This window comes from Myotis brandtii, unplaced genomic scaffold, assembly GCF_000412655.1.
Source record: "Myotis brandtii unplaced genomic scaffold, ASM41265v1 scaffold1102, whole genome shotgun sequence".
Lineage (NCBI taxonomy): Eukaryota > Metazoa > Chordata > Mammalia > Chiroptera > Vespertilionidae > Myotis > Myotis brandtii.
The window spans coordinates 35,489-42,983 of NW_005353757.1; positions in this window are offsets into that span (position 1 = coordinate 35,489).

Sequence of the window (7,495 nt, forward strand, 5' to 3'; positions counted from 1 at the left end):
AGGAAGTCACCCCCGAGTAGTTAGATCAGAACCCCTCAGGAAAGTTCACACTCTCAGGGGGGTTTGAGATCTTTGGGAGGTGCCTGGGAGCAGGGCCCAGTCATCCCACATAGAATCAGCTAAATTGGATCAGCTAACTGAGTCAGAATATTAAGGGGTGGGCCCAGGCAGCAAGGTTTTTCAAGATATGCAATGAGACCTGGGGCTTCGTTGGACATCAGCTGATTATGATAATGGGACTTAAAATGCACACCCTGCTTAGGAGTGTGTGTGCACATGCGTGTGTTTGAGTGTGCATATGTGCATGCGTGTAAGCGTGTGCATGTATGTGCACATGTGTGTGGTGGGGTGGAACAACAGGAAGGAATTCGAAGGAGATAAAAAGAAAGTTGTGCTTCATTAACAGCCCAGCTCTGATAACGGCAAAGTCACAGCCCACTCACTGTATGGTATCGATCACAGTTGTTCCTGACGGTGCCCCTCAGCCACCTCTTACTTTCAGGTCACAGGTTTCCAAACCTGCTAAGCCACCACAGACAGGCGACCGTTTCGGCTTCAGTGCACCGCTCAGACAGGGGGTGGAGGTCTGTTGAGCACAGCGGAGGGGGGCTTTCTTTCCACTGTTTTCTGAAAACCTTTCCATCGAGGTTACACAATAGAGACTAATTATTGCGCCAAAAAAGTTTAAATTCGACTAACATGATCTGTGACATGCAGTGTCTGGTGAAGAATTTAAGCGAATGCCACATAATTCACCTCTTAAAAACGTTCAATTGCAATGAAGAGAATAATTGAGGTGAAAGTTAATTTTATTCTGAATTATCTAGAATATTGCCTTGTTTCTCACTTTACAAATACAGACATAGAATTAGATGAGCCAATTATAGGGAAATGGTGGGGAACTCTCAGTCCTCAAACAAAAAGACAGAATTTGAAAATTTACCAACATTTCCTTTATCTTATATTGTTTTAGGGGTGTAATACACAAACTGCTCTCTGAAATACAAGGGTAGCTATAATTATTGTCAGATGTTGTAAAATATATTCAAGGAGATTTCACAGTAAATGTTGTGCTTTTCTAATAAATGACATGAATATACCTCAGCCACTACAACAGTTGGAAATTCCAAAGTATACCTTCTTTAAAGCATAGTTTTAGTTATCGTAGCATTGTTAACCTTCATCAATTTATTTTTTAAAAGCCCATGGCTGGGTGGTAACATGAACAGAGAAATGTGCACTCAGGATATATTTATTCTTCTTCAAAGAAATCACAACCACATGTTGTCAGTTCTACTTCACTCTCTCATGCGAAAGTCAATAACCAAGAGTGAGGAATGACGGAATTCAGGGGAAGGTGCTGGCCTGAAGTACAGCGGGGAAGTGGCTGAAAGCTTTGCCTTCCACTGCGTTGTCCTTGTTCTGTCCACCCACTCTGGGGCTCTGCTGACAGCACTGTCTTTCCTTCAATCAGGTCATGCTCTCAAACTGACCCTCAGTTACCTTGTTGTTGTTTTTTTAAAATATATTTATTGATTTTTTACAGAGAGGAATGGAGAGGGATAGAGAGGTAGAAACATCGATGAGAGAGAAACATCCATCAGCTGCCTCCTGCACACACCCTACTGGTGATGTGCCTGCAACCAAGGTACCCACCCTTGACCGGAATCGAATCTGGGACCCTTGAGTCCACAGGCCGACGCTCTATCCACTGAGCCAAACCAGTTAGGGCAGACCCTCAGTTACCTTGAATGTTCCACGACACTGAGTTCATCCCTTGCAGTAGACCTTCCTCTGGCCTTTATCCCAGCGAAACTGTTGCAGGGCATCTGCCTACCCAAATGATAAACCAGTGAGCAGAAGATATAGATTTGCTGCTGGGATGTTCCCCAACCAAACAACACATGCATTTTCAAAAAAGGCCGTGGGTCCCACAAGAATTGAGTGTATTGAGTAATAGAAAAACTGTCAGCAGTATTTTCAGTGGGAAAATAATTTGTGAAGGGCAGTTTTCTCTGCTGTCCTTAAATCGTATCTCTGGTATGATTACACTGCACCTAGAGAGGTCGAAGGATGGACCCAACTACTTACAACCCCTCCTCACCGAGTCTTTGTCCTCAGCTCTTGCTTCTCCAGTGCATTCATCCTGCTCACTGTGCTGGGTGACCGCTTTTGAGCAGTGAGGTCCAGGCCACTCTCCCCTCAATAACCTTCCCTGGTTACCAATCACCAACCACACGAGCTCTGTTTTCTGGACGTCCTGTGGGCTGGGTCTGTCCTGCCTTCCTGGCCTCTTGTTTGGTTACACTCTGGCACGAATCCTGAGCTCTCATGGCATCACAGGGCAAGGCAGTGTTGTGGCTGCTTTGATCTGCCCAGCCCACCAAAGCTTCCTCCATATTAGCAATAAGGAGGTTTCGCTTTATCTTTCATGTGTTCACTGGAGTAGCACTTTTAATTTCCTCTAAGAATATGTTCTCTGCATTCACAACTGGCCAAGAGGACTAACTTTCAGCCTATCTCAGCTTTTGACCTGCCTTCCTCATTAAGCTTAATCATGTCTAGCTTTTGATTATAAGTGAGAGACATGTGACTTCCTTTAGTGTGTGTGTGTGTGTTTGTATTGATTTCAGAGAGGAAGGGAGAGGGATAGAAAGATATAAACATCAATGGTGAGAGAGAATCATCAATCGGCTGCCTCCTGTAAGCCCCCCACTGGGGAGAGAGCCTGCATCATAACCCGGGCATGTGCCGTGACTGGGAATCGAACTGCGACCTCCCGGTTCACAGGTTGATGCTCTACCACTGAGCTACTATGGCTGAGCATGACTCTCCCTTTTAATTGAATATTTAGAGGTCACGGTAGAATTGGCCTAATGTCTATATTGTTGTGTCTCAGGAAATAGGGAAGCCCAAGGAGAGGGCGAGAGTCATGGGAATGGCTGGTAGTCAGAACACATACAATATTTATTCATTAAATTCACTATCATATATGGGCATGGTTTATGGTGCCTCCAAAATATTACAACAGTAACATCAAAGATAACTGACCACAGTTCACCATAACAAATATGAGTAAAATGTTTGAAATATTGAGAAAAATATCAAAATGTGACACAGGGGCACGAAGTGAGCAAACGCTGTTGGAAAACGGCACTGGCAGACTTTCTCCACACAAGGTGACCACATACCTGCAACTTGTGAAAAAAAACACAGTATCTGTGAAGCGCAACAAAAGGAGGTGTGCCTGTATTTTGTTCTAGAGGCCCCAGCGGACTGAGGTAGTCTGCTATCTTTTTTAATCCTCACTGGGCCAGAAATGCATTGTTCTGCACACAAGACAGAAGAAGGTCAAGGTGATGACTAGGGAATTACTCAGGCAGATTCACAGGTACAATCTCAAGATTTGAGAAAAATCTAGTTCTCATTTATTTACCTGGAAAAAGGAGGCATCTCTAGTTTATGGTTTTAAGATAGAATTTCTTTGAAAAGAATGTTGATTATTACCAATCTCTTTAAAAGGAATGCTTTGAATATCCATTTGAAACTAGTGGGCAGCTTGCTGATGTCCAACCATGACTTCCTTGCCAGGGACAGTGCCATCTACAACGGGGTCGATGACTGTGGAGGGCAGAGCAAGCCAGTGGCTCCAAGGCTTCCATGTATCAGGAAACAAAAAGCAATTTCTGAATTTGTTATCAAGAAAAGTTTCAAACAAAACCAAAGTGGAAAGATTAATATGAGCCTGCGTATATTCATCACATAATTTCATCTGCTGGTCTGCCTTCCTTTCTTTTCATTTTTCCTTAAGAAGTATATTCCATGCATTTGTCACTCCAGCCTTACTTCAGAAGAAAAACAAGACCAGTTACGCTTTAGAAATCCCAGGTTTTAGAATTTCCTGCTTGATTCATTATGGTGTTACGTAACTTGATTACATTTTTGTTCTTCTCGGGAGAGGAAGTGGAGCTATGTCCCTCATAAAGCTTCATTTTAGGAGATATACAATATCCTGTCCCACTCTGTGATGGTACATTATGAAGTTTTCTATCAAGCTTTTACCACATGACTTTAACTGTTACGTTAATGGGAGTATTTTTAATTGGCAACTTTGGAGTAAAATGTTGAAATCTAAGTTATTTCCAAAGTGTTTAATAATCTTTCCCCCCTTTTGGGCTTTAAAAATATGTGAATAACAATTCAAACGTAGTTTTAAAATAGATTAATGCATTTCAATCAATTGCAGTCATTATTTTAATTACAGTTGTTCCATCTGTGGCAATGAAAGTCCATTCGTGTTGTCTTAGGTTTCCTTTTAATCTGACCTATAACTCTTTGGTAGCATTTTTGCTTTCTGGGACAATAAGATATTCCAGGTTCATATTGTATATTTCCTCCCCTGGGCGGGGCATCAGCCTTTCCTCCAAAGAATTCCCTTTTGGTAGCCAATGATATTTAGACTTGACAGTCAGGGCTCTTTGTGTAGTGACTGCAATTTTTCATTTCTTCTATTCCTTTTTAGTGGACATATGTGTGAGATATATATTTTTGAAAAAAATCGTGAGCTCATACTGTTGTGTTAAATATAAACTAGAAATAACAGCTTTTACTTACCTTCTTTCATTTGATACTTATAAACTTTTTCTTTCACACCAATAATCATGGTTCCTAACACCATTAATGTAATTACTTTTTTCATCATTGCACACCCTTTATAGGATAGTTTCAAATGATTAGCACTAATACTACACGGTAAGTTTGACTGCTTAAGGTTCAGATTTCTTTGCAGCTCTATTTTTCTTTAGAATATGATCACTAAGTTAGCTTAGCCAAAATACTGTTTTAAGGACATTTAAAGTAAGTCTTTTCTTTGTAGTTATGGTATTAACTTTGCCTACAGGTAGGTTCATTCATATACTTATTTTTATTTTTTGGTATTTTTATGTTACTTCCAAAATCAACTGTATAGGGTGAGGCAAAAGTAGGTTTAAAGTTGTTTGTGTGGAAAATAATATAAAAATAAATAGATAATAATATAAGAATGAACTGTTTTACATACTCACACCTGTAAACTTACTTATACACTGTATATTACAAAGTATAGTTAGAGACGTATCCTTTCATTCCTGTCCCTCCCATCCTATTCGTTCCTATTTTCATTAATTTTGGTTTTCCCTTCTACTGTTTCCTTTTGCAAAAATGAGAGAGACACTGAGAGATTTTTCCTTACATAAAGGGCTACTATGAATACTTCTTTAAAAATTTAGTTTTGAACAGTCTATCTTGAATATTGCTTCAAGTAGAACATATATTTCTTTCTCTTTTCTGTTTAAAGCTAAATTATGCTGCATTGTGTTGCTATATCCTAATTTATTCAACCAGTGTCTTATTGATGGATATTTGGGGCTGATTCTAATTTTTGTTATTATGATTTATATTGTAATAAATAAACTTGTTAAATATTTCATATTTTGGAGCCATAACTTCTTGATAGATTCTATGAAGTGGGGTTGCTGGGTCAAGGACAAATGCAAGGGTAAACTTTGTTAGATATTGTTCAGCCACGGTCTGCAGAGTTGTATCATTGTCATCAACTGCCTGAGGGCTCCTGTTTCTCTACAGCTGCCCCAACACATAAAACTGTCACACATTTGATTTTGTCAATTTATAAGAAAGTAGTCGCATCTCAGCACAGTTGCTCTTACAGTCAGGGAGATGAACCTCTTTTGCGTGTTTTATATGCCGACAGAGAATGATGTCAAACTTACGGTTATTTTTAGAGTAAAGCACTTAATCAAACTCACCATGTAACCTGCCAATTTGAGAAGTCAAATTTATTTTTAGGTTTAAAAATTTGGTAACAGGGGAAAAAAAAGATGGAAATGACTTACAACTTTTTCCCCTATAATATACTGGGGGGCTACCTCAGATAATTAAACCTCTCAGCGCAACAGGCAATGACAAAGGAGCCAACTTATTGTCATGGTCACTGCCATGGCCCTGGGGAAGCAACCAGCTCCAGATGGTTTAGGGTCAGAAGTTGGCAAATGGAGAATATAGAAGGAGAAAGCAAAATACCATTTTGCAAATTATCACAGAAGATAAAATCTAGCATTGATTTCCACCCCCTCACATGTATTGTGTATTTGTGTTCCTTCTTTACTACTTGCCTGTTGATTTATTCCATTTTCCTTTGAAATTTTATATTAAAATGTACTTCTTCCAATACATTTTCTGATGGATTCCATGAGACAAACAGCACAAATTAAACTGATTCAAACATGGCTTCTAATGTAAGGAGAAAGTTCCAAAGATTCAATGCTATAGGTGTTGATAACATCAGGATCTCCTCCATGTTAAGGAAAAGTTGGTGTAAAGTATAGTGTATGTAGATGGGACAAAAATGCAGGGCTTTGTGAATTCTCGAATGTAATAGCAAATGACACAGGACAAAGACGAATTTCTTTTTGACATTCAACTTATATTTATTATTAAGGCTTTATATTGCTAACCATAAACTCTAGGTTAAAATTGACAAATTATGCCAATAACCTAACTTCCTCTTTTTTGGGTATGTGTGCGTGACTTACAAAAACATCACTAGAAGCTTAAGGCCATGAAGGTAACTAAGGAAAGAAGTAGATTTTCTTTTTGTTTTTAAATATACCTCAGCCTGAAGCCTCTACATGCTCACAAATGAGTTGTTAAATTTATCTCGTGACCTATGGGCAACCTTACTGGAAACAGAGATAACTGGAGACCAGTTTCCATTAGTCAAAAATTGGTTCTTTCCCTTAGCATTTTTCCCTGGGATCAAGGGCTTCTCAGAGGTCCCTGTACAGCTTACACAAAACAATTAGAACATAGAAACCAGCCCTTGGCAGGGACTTTGACTGTGAGCCTTGGGTCAGACAGAAACAAGGAGAAGTATCGGATGTATGGGTTCTAGCAGGCACTGGGAACCTGAGGACATAGAAGTGTTTCCAAGTGACAGAAAATACAAGTGACTAAGCAGAGATGGGGGTGGTAGATATGGGTTCTAGCAGGCACTGGAACCTGAGGACATAGAAGTGTTTCCAAGTAACAGAAAATACAAGTGACTAAGCAGAGATGGGGGTGGTTTTCCAGGGATTTAAAGATAGGTTTACAACTTCACTTTATTTCAGCAGATATTTAATAAGTACCAGGACTAGAAGAGCCTGGCACACTAGAGGCACTCAATAAATAAATATTTGTTAAATGAGTCAAGGATTGTGGAACTCTGGAGTAGATTCTATAGGAGATAAAATCTAGCACTGACTTTTTCCTCTCACATGTATGGTATATTTGTGCTCCTTCTTTACTATTTGCCAGGTGATTTATTCCATTTTCCCTTGAAATTTTATATTAAAATGCACTTCTTTCAATATATTTTTGATGGCTTCCATGAGACAAACAGTATCCATTAATCCCTATGTAGTTTTCCTCTTATATTGCTCTTTATTTTAAAGGGAAT